Source organism: Brassica oleracea, chromosome C4 (genome assembly GCF_000695525.1).
Source record: "Brassica oleracea var. oleracea cultivar TO1000 chromosome C4, BOL, whole genome shotgun sequence".
In the NCBI taxonomy this organism is placed as follows: Eukaryota; Viridiplantae; Streptophyta; class Magnoliopsida; order Brassicales; family Brassicaceae; genus Brassica; species Brassica oleracea.
Genome location: NC_027751.1, coordinates 4,942,127 through 4,953,991, shown reverse-complemented (window position 1 = coordinate 4,953,991; position 11,865 = coordinate 4,942,127).

Here is an 11,865-nt window from a genome sequence, read left to right as displayed (position 1 = left end):
GGCATTAGGCCGGGCCCAGTCTTGAATTATTCAATGTATGAATATTTCTTAAATCAATAAAAGTAATTGTTTTATATGCGCTTCATGAGTACTCTGATATTTGACTAGTCCGGTCTAACACAACGTTAGGTCGTGGTACGGGTTGAAAAGCTTTAGGCCTCGATCTAACGGAAAACGCTAAATCTAGGTACAGGTTGCAAAGCCTTGTGCCTTGACGTAGCGGGACGTGTTAGTAGACGAACTGGTCGAGGTCGTGGAGTAAATTTTGTGACTCTGGCCGGATCGTCCCTAACCCGTCACGTAGCGCTTCCGGACCATGGTGTTGGGTTGGACGGTCAGTCATGTTCTTGTTTGATTGTTGGCTGGCCGGTTGGCCTTTCATCTCCAACCCTTGGTGTGGGTCGTCCGTCGGTCATGTTCTTGTTTGATTGTTGGCCGGTGGGTTGACCTATGCCTAGGACGGTTCGGGGGTGTTACAGGCGCGACACACCACATGACCAGACGGATTGATTTGCTTGAGAACATTCGTGATATTCCTCCTGTGCCGGTTATGTTGCCTGCTGGAGCTGATGTTCTGACTGTAAAACAGGGGACAGTCCGACTTACTGCTAACATATCGTTGAAAAATGTCTATTTTGTTGATGGCTTTCATACGAGTCTTATATCGTTTGGTCAGCTGGTAACAGATGATTATTTGGTGGCACAGGTTACTGATAAGGTTGTGATTTTGCAAGACCGTACTACGAGGATGCTGATTGGAGCGGGTGAAAGAGAGGGAGAGGTGTTGTACAGGTTTCGTGGAATCGAGAGTGTGACTTCCCTGCAGACTGGAATTCGTAATGATTTGGTTTTGTGGCATCATCGAATGGGTCATCCGTCTCTTCAAGTGACAGAGTCTATTCCTGGTGTTCGTGGTGTTTCTAATAATAGTAGTAATGTGCTTTCTATTACGAGTTGTGATGTCTGTATTCGAGCAAAACAAATTCATATGTGTTTTCCTGATAGTTCAAATAATGCAAAAGAAGTTTTTGATTTGATTCATTGTGATTTATGGGGACCATACCGCACTACAGCGTTTTGTGGGTCTCGTTATTTTTTGACGATTTTAGATGACCATTCTAGAGCGGTTTGGTTGTATCTACTTTCAGATAAGACGATGACGCCACTGCAAATTCGAAATTTTGTCGCAATGATCGAGCGACAGTTTTCTAAAAAGGTGAAAAGGATAAGAAGTGATAATGGATCAGAATTTGTATGCCTTGCTCGTTACATTCAGGAGCAAGGAATTATCCATGAGACATCTTGTGTTCATACACCACAACAGAATGGACGGGTCGAACGCAAGCATAGACACATACTGAATATCGCAAGGGCTCTTCGGTTTCAGGCGCACTTGCCTATAGAGTACTGGGGTGAGTGTGTGTTGGCGGCTGGATATTTGATTAATCGTACTCCGTCGGTTTTGCTGAAGAATAGAACTCCATTTGAGATACTATTTGGACATGCTCCTGGCTATAAACATTTGCGAGTGGTGGGATGTTTAGCTTACGCTCACAACAAAGATCACAAAGGTGATAAATTTGCTTCTCGGAGTAGAAGGTGTGTGTTTTTGGGTTATCCGTATGGGAAGAAAGGATGGAAACTCTATGACTTGGAACGCAAGACTGTGTTTGTCTCTAGGGATGTATTGTTTCACGAGAGTGAATTTCCGTTTGCTACGATTGAGTCTGGTCATGGCTCGCAGGAACTTGATCTATCTTCATCAACGCAGCCTGTATCAGAATCTGATAGTGAAGAAGAGGCTGATCAGAATACAGTTGAACTAGGGGTGTCCCATGAAATTTCTCTTGGTGATAATTCCTCATCACATGATGCGCCTGCGACCTCTACCGAACAGAATTCAAATGAGATATTAGGCAGAGGACGAAGACATAAGATTCCTTCCACCCGACTTAAGGATTACGTTGTTGACACTATTACTTCTTCACAGCCCTCCTCTCTCTCTTCTTCAATACTCGTTCCTCAGCCTTCCTCAGGTACTGCATATCCTCTTTGTAACTTTGTTTCTTGTGATCGATTTTCCCAGAAACATTTAGATTTTCTGGTGGCATTGTCGGCTACCATGGAACCGAGGTCATTTGCGGAAGCAATGAAGGATGAAAGATGGGGAAAAGCAGTTGAATGTGAGCTTACATCTTTGGAGGAGGCTGATACATGGAGGCTTGAACATTTACCTCCTGGTAAGAAGGCGCTTGCTTGCAAATGGATCTTTACAATAAAGTATCGATCAGATGGAACGATAGAGCGTTTTAAAGCTCGTCTGGTGGTGTGTGGGAATCATCAGGAAGAAGGAATCGATTACACGGAGACCTTTGCACCGGTTGCTCGAATGACAACGGTACGACTCTTTCTCGATATTGCAGCAAAGGAGAAGCATGAAGTTCATCAAATGGATGTCCAAAATGTCTTTCTCCATTGTGATTTACATGAAGTATATATGAGATTGCCACCAGGTCTTAAGAAAGATGGTGATACGCGGGTGTGTCGCTTACAAAAATCTCTCTATGGATTAAAGCAGGCTCCACGGTGCTGGTTTGCGAAGCTTGCTGCATCTCTCAAGGCGTATGGTTTCAAACAGACAAGGTCTGATTACTCGCTGTTTATCTATTACAAGCGAGGAGTACGACTTCGTATTCTGGTATATGTTGACGATCTAATAATTTCTGGCTCATCTCTTGAAGAGATTAAAACATTCAAGAGTTATTTGGCTACTTGTTTTAAAATGAAAGATCTTGGAGCTGTCAAGTATTTTTTGGGTTTGGAGGTGGCTCGCAGCCCTGCGGGTTTCTATCTTTGTCAGCGCAAGTATGCGTCTGATATTGTCTCAGAAGTTGGTTTGCTTGGGTGTCGTCCTGCTGGCTCTCCAATTGATCAGAATCATAAATTGAGTCTTGCTGATGGTGCGTATCTGGCTGATCCGCAAACATATAGGCGTTTGGTGGGACGTCTCATTTACTTGGCAGCTACTAGACCAGATCTTACATACTCGATTCATGTTCTTTCACAGTTTATGAATCAACCACCTGAGGAACATTGGTTGGCTGCACTCAAGGTAGTTCGATATCTAAAGGGAACGTTAGGGCAAGAAATTTTGTTGCGTGCTGATTCACCAAAGCATTTGAAGGGATGGTGTGATTCAGATTGGGGGGCATGCCCATTGACTCGAAGATCACTAACGGGATGGATTGTGCAGTTTGGTGACTCGCCGATATCATGGAAAACACAGAAACAAGATACAGTTTCTCGGTCTTCCGCAGAGGCGGAATACAGAGCAATGGCAGAGATAACAGCAGAGCTTCGAGGACTGAAGAGTCCGTTGTTTGAGTTTGGAATTGGTCATGATGAACCAATGTCGATAATGTGTGATAGTAAACCAGTTATCTACATTAGTAACAATCCAGTTTTTCATGAGAGAACTAAGCATGTGGAATTGGATTGTCATTTTGTTCGTGATGCTATTGTTCGAGGAATCGTCAAGCCATTTCATGTTTCGACCAAGAACCAGTTGGCTGATATACTTACAAAGGCGTTAGGGAAGAAGGAATTTGATGATTTTCTTATCAAGTTGGGCATTCATAATCTCTATGCTCCAACTTGAGCGGGGGTATTGAAATATACTATGTATATTCTCCATATCTTTCCATATATCTTCTTGTGTATATTGTTTCCTTTTGTTGATAACATTGTACGATATATATATTGGCGTGAGCCGGTGGAATAAGACAAGAACCTTGAAACCTAATTTGTCATAACTATTTATAAGAAAACATCACCATATTTTATCTTTTGTATTTATACGAAATTTTATTCGACAAAGATCTGTTGAATATCTAAACATAAATAACCAGTTTATGATAGTCTACTAGTTGAAAGACCATTTTCATTTGATATTGAGAGATTAAGGTTTGAGTCTTTCCATTGTATTTAATTATAGTTTGTGTCAATTCGAAATTCTCCAGCTATCAGAAAGAAAAAAAGACTATAAATTAAGAGTCATAACCTAAGACATAATCGAATAAAAGAGAAAGCAAAATGATAAGAAAACAAAACTTGTATTATTTATCAAAAACCGATGATTCATATATTCTTTTCTCTGTAACACGGAAACGCTTTTCAACGAGTGGTATTCCTAGTAACATCCAGCTGCATAAAACCATGCGTGAAAGCCTTCTCTGACTCGATTTTAAAAAAATAAAATAAAGTCCACTACTCAACCGGTAGAGTATGATTTATCCAACAACAATGTAAGTATATATGTTTAGACTCACGTCAAAAACTCGAAGAATAGATTTTAGTTTTTGTTTGTATTTTTAGTTAAAATTTTGTAACTCGAAGACATCACGAATTGCGATCAAAAGAGAAAGAAAAAAGGAAAGTTAAAAAATGTGTAAGGAATACTGATCTTCAAATATAAGCATATCCGCCAAAACCAGTGGTGGAGTGCGGGCTGAAATTTATTCACTGCCACCAGTAGTGCAAGAAAATATTAATTTTGATTTCAATTTTTAGAATTAATCATAAAAGTATCGTCTAGAATATTTTCTTGGCTTACATTGTCTAAGAAAAGATTAAGCAGCCAGAGTTTATATATAATATAAAACGGAAAGGGTTGATAAGATAGTGCCACGACATCTCCCAGATGTATGTGCTGTGTTGGTGTGCTCATTGGGGTAGGTTTTGTTACCATTAATATACTATTCTTTGCTCCACTTACATGTGATATGATATGCCTATTTTTTTTTTTGCAATGTTCTGTTCGATTTGATTATTGTCCAATATCTTGATTTTTTGGATATTCACAAATTTAGATATGTTTAATTAGCTACATACAAATAAATACCTCTAGAAGTGGTCACTGAAAACCTTAAATCGATATAGTATATACGTATGGTACTACTAAGTTTGGATTTTTGTTTTAACCAATATCTTTAAAAAAAAAAAGAAACAATTTCAGTTAGTTTTTTATTTTTTCCTTCTTTTTTTGGTTTCGTTCATATTCAGAATAGATTTTCGGATAGTGAAAAAGTTTTTTTTTTGTTCAAACATAAACTTCCATTAAAAACTTAAACTGGGTTTGAGGCCCAAATGACATGTTTAGCTACTAGATCTTCTTTAACATTTGCTGATCGTAGAATGAAATTGAAAACGACTGAAGTAAATGAAGAGGCTAGAAGGTAGATATCATTTATGACTCTAAAGATCTCGAGATTCATACTTTTCTTTTTGATGACGTTGATGAGCGTCTGTGAATCAGAGAAGAGAGCGATGGAATCGAGCCTGATAGAGAGGGCAAAGGTCATGGCTGATCTAACTGCCAAAGTTTCTGTCATTAGAGACGATGAGACCGAAGTCACAGTCGCTGAGTGTTGAGTTAAAGAGACCAGATCATCAATGATCCAACCAAGCCCTGTTGTACCCGTAGAGGAGTTCCAAGCCGCGTCGGTGAAGATCGAGCAAAGGCCGGGGATTCTAGGGTTTGGTTCGAGTCTGATTAAAGGTATCGATTGTTTTGGGGTTGAAAGGGGTTGAGCCATTCTCCATTCTCTAGCATCTGAGATCTCCTTCTGTAATGTTTCTTCGGGGGAGAAGCTTCTCTTTTCAAAGATGAGACTGTTTCTCGATCGCCAGAGAGAACAAAATGATGGAGGCTGCGAGAGTTCCTGCTTCAGCGCCCACTGGTGGAAGGGAAGGCAGTTTCCGGACCTCTTCCCAACCTTCTTGGAAGCTCAAGAAGTTGATGGTGTTAACATTTGTTGCAAGGGGGGCTAAGCTCCATACCTTTGAGGCGTAGGGACACATGAACAAGAGATGATTCACCGATTTGATCTCATTGCATCTGGCGCAAAGGGTTGTGACAGGTATATTGCGAATTGCGAACTGTTCTCCTAATGGTAGTGCATTTTGTAGGGATTTCCATATGAATACTTTAATTTTCTCTGATGTTTTAATGTTCCAGACATTAGGGAGCCATTCAGGAGCAGCAGGTTGGTTAGGTGGGTTGAGCTCAGTCTTTTCTTCTGCTATTGTAAGGTAACCCGATCGAGTAGAATATTCTCCTGAGGAGTTTTTTAGCCACACCAACTGGTCTTTAACTCTTAGCGCACTAGGCTTTATCTTCAGTATCTGCTCTTTATGGAAATGCAAAATAAGCTCTATTTTTTTCCATTTCCCATTCATAGGTACCTGTTTGGATGAGGTCCAAGACTTTGAGGCTTTGGAGACTCTTTGGTGATGGGCCATACGGTCTCAATTGTTCACAATGTGAAAGCCACGGGTCATTCCACGCATTGATGGACTCACCTGTCCCCACCATCCAGCCTAGTTGCTTCGAGAGAAGGTCCCTTCCTACTAGGACATTTCTCCACCCGTGAGAAGATGAGGGCGCTACCTTACATCCTAGGAAGGAATCACTATGACAGTACTTTCCAAGTAGACATCGAGCAAGGAGACATGCAGGGTTCTGTAACAAGCGCCAGCCAATCTTTGCTAACATAGCATCATTGAAAGAGGTAATATCTTTGAAACCCAGTCCCCCTTTCCTCTTTGGTTTTGCCATTTTGTCCCATGATATCCACGATACTTTCCTTTTTCCCTGTTCTGAGTCCCACCAAAACCTGGTTAGGGATGATTGGATGTTCGAGCAGATGGACTGTAGGAGCTTGAAGCATGACATTGTATGAGATGATGTAGGAGACAAGATGCTTTTCACCATGACCAGTTTTTCCGCATTGGAGAGGAATTTCGATGACCAGCTAGAAGCTCTTTGCTGGATCCTACCTACTACTTAGGCAAAAACATATTTTTTCCTCCTGCCAAAATGTTCTGAGAGCCCCAGGTATTTACCAACTCCACCTTCCTTCTCTATTCCTAAGGTAGACTTCATTAGTGTTCTCACCTCCTGTGTGGTCCTTTTGGAAAAGAAGATTGATGATTTTTGCTTATTAATCAGCTGACCAGAGACTGATTCATACGTTGAGAGCAGGAGTTCCAAAGTCTCAACATTTTCTTGTTTGCTTTGGAGAAGAACATTGTGTCGTCGGCGAAAAGGAGGTGGTTGAGGCTTGGACAATTGGTAGCGATGGATATTCCCTTTATAGAGCCTTTTGCTTGAGCACTTGAGCATAATCCCGTTAAGACTTCAGAACAGAGGATGAACAGGTAAGGTGACAGGGGATCACCATGTCTGATTCCTCTACCTGGTTTAACATATCCTCTTGTAGCTCCATTGATGATAAAAGTGTAGCTTACTGTGGTGATACATTGCATGATCAACCTTATAAACGTAGGATGAAAACCCATTTCTCCAAGCACCATACTGATAAAACCCCACTCTAGCCTGTCATAGGCTTTACTCATGTATGTCTTTATAGCCATAGAGAACCGATTTTCTGCTTTAGAATTTTTTAGATAATGTAGAACCTCATGGGTTATTAATACATTATCTGAGATTGTTCGCTTTGGTACAAACGCAGATTGTGTCTCGGAGATGAGGGATTGGAGCAATGGTTGGAGACGTCTGGAGAGCAATTTGGATATTGTCTTGTAATAGACATTGCAGAGAGCAATAGGTATGTAGTCAGCAGTGGTTTTTGCTCCCATACCCTTCGGTCTGACATGCGTCTCATTGATGGTTCTTGGCATGCAGCCTGAAATGAAGAACTCTTGCACCTCCCTTATCATGTCTCTTCCCACAATTCCCCAGTTGGATTGGAAGAAGCACGCAGAGAACCCGTCAGGGCCTGGTGCCTTTTCCAAGTTAATGGAGAAGAGAGCTTCCTTGATCTCTTCCGCATCAGGTACTGATATTAACTTATCTTTTTGCTCGTTAGTGACACGGGGATCAATAGCTTCTGAAATGATATCCTTCATGTAGTTAATGTTGCATACATTAGGAGTAAACATATTGGTGAAGTATCTTTCTTTAGTCTCTGCTATCTCTTCCTCTTTGTAGACCTCAACACCCTCTTCATTCTCTATCACAGCAAATTTATTAATTGCTTTTCTCTTTTTTGTAGAGGCATGGAAGAAACCCGTGTTCTTATCACCAAGATGTAGCCAAAGCTGGCGATTGCGTTGCTTCCAGTAGTTCTCCTCGGCTTTGTAGGCCTCCAATAATTCAGACTTCATCTTTCCCAAGAGTTCGACGTCAGGGTGAAGGGATATAGTTTGCTCCTCAATTGACTTCTGTAGGCGCTCAAGGTTGGCTCTGTTATTTTCCCTTTGTATCTTTGACCAGCAAATAATAGCTGTTATACAATTGTCGATCTTTTGCTTGACCTTTAGCTGAGTATTGTTTGCCCATGTCTCTTCCACTAGTTTTTCAACTTCCGGATTGTTATTTAACCTGCGATCGTATCTGAAGATCCCTTTCTTTTTCTTTCATATGGACTCAAAGAGGGTGATAATGGGTCTGTGGTCAGAGCTGTCAAAACGCAAATACTCACACCTGCCTGAGGGGTAGAGTTCTGACCATGAGCTGTTCACAAGAGATCTGTCCAACCTGCACTTAATGTCATGCGTCTCTCGAACTCCTTGCCATGACAAGCATTCACCACAATGTTGGAGATCATAGAGGTCACCTTCTGACAGGATAGTTCTGAAATCCGAAAAGGAAGCTTCTGATCTCTCTAGTCCTCCTTGCTTCTCATGGGTTTCCGGTAATATCATTGAAATCACCTGTAACCAGCCATGGTGCGTCACGAATGAGAGCAAGAGAGGTAAGGTAATCCCAAGTTTGTTTCCTTTTTCTCTTATCAGTATTTGCATAGACAAAAGTAGCATAGGATACATTCCCTTCGTAGGTAACTCGAGTATCAAAATAGCTATTACAAGAGGAGATAACTTCCAAGCTGAGCCAATCTTTCTATATAAGCGCAAGCCCCCCTCCTACTAATCCATGTGGTGCTATCGTTTTCAGGTTAGAAAAACCCAACGTCTCTAGTTTCTTTTCAACCACATGGTGGGGATTTTTTGTTTCCGAGAGGAAAATCACATCTGGATCATACTCCTTGCAGATTTCTCGGAGTCTTTGAATTGTCCAAGGGTTCCCCAACCCTTGGCAGTTCCATGCCACAATTTTTAAGGAAGAGGAGAGGGAGGATTTGAAAATCCAACCCTGTAGCTCTGCGAGAAGGTCCTGAAGCAGAAGGTCCACCTCGCATGGTTCTGTTTGAGGTACTTGTTTTGCCTAGACTCGACTTTTTTGGCATGGTTCTGGAGCTGTTCTCCTCTCTACGAGGGAAGTTTTTGTAGTGTTCTCCTCATTACGAGGGATTGTCTTAGATGATTTTGTTGCTTTCGAAACACGTCTCTTACGAATGCATGCACTTATCATTGCCAGAGATAGTGGGGTTGCACATCTTAGAGAAGGTCTGCCAGGTTTCCTTTTAAGTGGGGTTTGCACTGATCGAGGTAATTCCACCCTTTCCAGAGGGGACACTAGAGGTCCCAGTCTATCGAAAGCAGAATGTGCTTCGTTAGCAGGTCCCAATCTGTGTGATGCAGGAATTCTTTCAGGAGTCTCCTCATTAGGTACCTGCTCCGGCTCGAGGTGATTGGTTACTAGGTTGCTTTGAGCCAAACGGGTAGCTGCTTCCTCGATATCTCCCTGCTCTTCTGCATGTCTCAGCCTTTCTTTGCGTGCTGCACTCTCAGTAGGGTCATGGCAGTTGGAATATTGCTGCATGTAATCTCTTATTTCCTCCCTAGCTATGTTGATTGCCCCTGGTGGAATATCAGTAGGAGGGAAGGGAGCTTTAACGTTTTGGATAGGTTGAATAGTAGGCCGTGAGGATTCAGATTTCTCTAGATAAATTGCTTGACGATCTCTTTGGTTCTTCTTTTCGACCCATAGTTACCTAGAAGGTTGAGAGTTTCTGTGGCTCACGCTGTTTTTATGTTGCTCATATCGTCTGTACTCTCGAGAACGGTAAGAGTTAAAGCTATCATCTCTCCTTCTTGAGTCACGGTGTATAGCTCCGCGATATGGCTCTCTTGCTGTAATGGTTCTCTCCGTTGAGGGAGGAATTTTATAATTGTGGGTCTCTGACGCCCTTTCAAACCTTCTGATTTGCTTCTCAGGTGCATAGGTGGAGTTTCCTCCAACAGTATCTCTCTGGTGATATGGGGGAGATCTGTAAGAGTTTTGTTGGTATGTTCTCCTAGAGGTTAAGGAGTCAGTGGCCATGTTACGTTGGGTGGAGTGAACTCTCTCACCAGATGGTTTCCTCCTATAGTTTTCTGGAGCTTCAGGGTGAGGTTTTTGGTTCTCTCGGCATGCTTCTTTGTCATGACACAAGCTGGAACATATAGTGCAGTGATTCTGTAATTTTTCATATACTAGTTCGACTTCTAGTTCACGACCATCATCAAACTCCAAGGTGGTTTTGCGGATGAGGGGTTGAACGCCGTTGATAAAAACCCTGGTTCTTGCGACTGTGTTGCTTATCTCAGAGTGATCCAGGGTTCTAATGTCGCAAGCAATACAGTCTAGGATTTCTGTAGACCAGAGGTGAAGGGGTAAACCTTAGACCTGGATCCAGAAAGGGAGCTGGTTCGGAAAGCTAGGAGAGACGGAGGGTTCCCATCTTTGCAGCATTATCATCCAGCGCGCAAAGTGGTACGGTTGGTTTTCCAGGACCTTTACAAGATCTCTTTCTGATGCGAATTGGAACTGGAAGCGGCCTTGGCCAAGATCTGTACCTATAGGGCGCGATTCACACTGCAAATGATCAGAAATGAAAGGAATGAGAGACCACATCCTTTGGTACTTGAGATTTGTCAGTCTTCTCACAAGAGTGAGAGAATGTTTCCTGATAAGTTCAGAGCTATCAAAAGCCGGTACTTTAACTCTGGCAGATCGTGGAGGAGGTGAGGGTTCAGCTGGACCCTTTTCTTTCTCAGCGTAGGAGAGTCTTCGATGCATGGTATCAGATAGAGGCCACTTGCTAAGTTTCTTAAAGAAGCGCATCGAACATTCCTAGTTGTAATCATGTATTTTTCAAAGAAACTAAATTAATCTATATTTCTCTGATAGTGGGACAAGATAGTGAAAAAGTTTATTAACATTATACATATCATGATCAGTTTTCCAGATTGGTATATTGTTTATGCGAATCGAACATTCCTAGTTGTAATCATGAATTTTTCAAAGAAACTAAATTAATCTATATTTCTCTGATAGCGACGTACACTTGAGCTTTCATTAACAAGTATAGTCTTAAATTGTTTTATTAGAGAACTACACCAAAGCAGAAATATACCGAAAGGTCAAAAGGCGGTCTCGGAGTCACTCTTGCTGATGTAGAAACTCTTGTCCCAGTTGAGCGGCGTCCACATGGAACCTTTAATACGGTATGACGCAGCTTCACGTATTTACAAACAGAAGAAGTTGGTTTCACCTGATTGTAATATGAAACTGAATCTGACTTCAAACTCTATAAACAGAGCAGGTCCTAGATTTTATAAGACTAGAGGCGAAACAAAATAATCGCCACTGGTTTTAAAATAAAATAAAATGAAATATGCATTACTGTAGTTTCCAACCCAGATTGACATGCAATAACTCAGGCTTATACCACTATACTAAAGAAATATTATTCCCATGCTTCTTTTGGCTTTGTCCAAAGGGCTGGTGGCTCTGTCTATAAACTTCTCAAGACAAGATTAAGACAATTTATGTGATACATATTCAAGAGGTTTATGATGAAGCTGGAGTGATTAGCTACTGGAAAGGTATAAAAAGGACATTTATTGATCATGGTACACTACAAGAAAACAGCGATATTCTGACGGACATTCCGACGG